The sequence below is a fragment of the Schistocerca cancellata genome, chromosome 1, assembly GCF_023864275.1.
Source record: "Schistocerca cancellata isolate TAMUIC-IGC-003103 chromosome 1, iqSchCanc2.1, whole genome shotgun sequence".
NCBI lineage: Eukaryota > Metazoa > Arthropoda > Insecta > Orthoptera > Acrididae > Schistocerca > Schistocerca cancellata.
Genome location: NC_064626.1, coordinates 356,470,156 through 356,470,535, shown reverse-complemented (window position 1 = coordinate 356,470,535; position 380 = coordinate 356,470,156).

Below are 380 nucleotides of genomic sequence, written 5' to 3'. Positions count from 1 at the left end.
CACTGTTTGAGTATTTAACTTCATTGAAAAGTCCCAATATGACCTTATTTCATTGTAGTGCCCATTCATATTTGTGCAGAAAATGATTTGAAGCTGTTGACATTTTGTGTATTGTCAAGTCAAATAGCTATTTAGAATGAATTGTTGTCCAGTAATGCCCTGATAACAGGCAATATGTTAGTCATCTCAATACCATTAGCAGTTTCTGCAAATAATAATTCTTGTTTCTCACAGCCCATTGTGAGCCAACTTGACATCTCTTCATTTGCTTGCATGTAACCTTTATAAATTTCAGCATAAGATGAGCCATACAGCAGAAATCTTCATTCATTCAGAACACTTAATCGATATCAGTACCAGATCGTGATGATGGTTGTTGT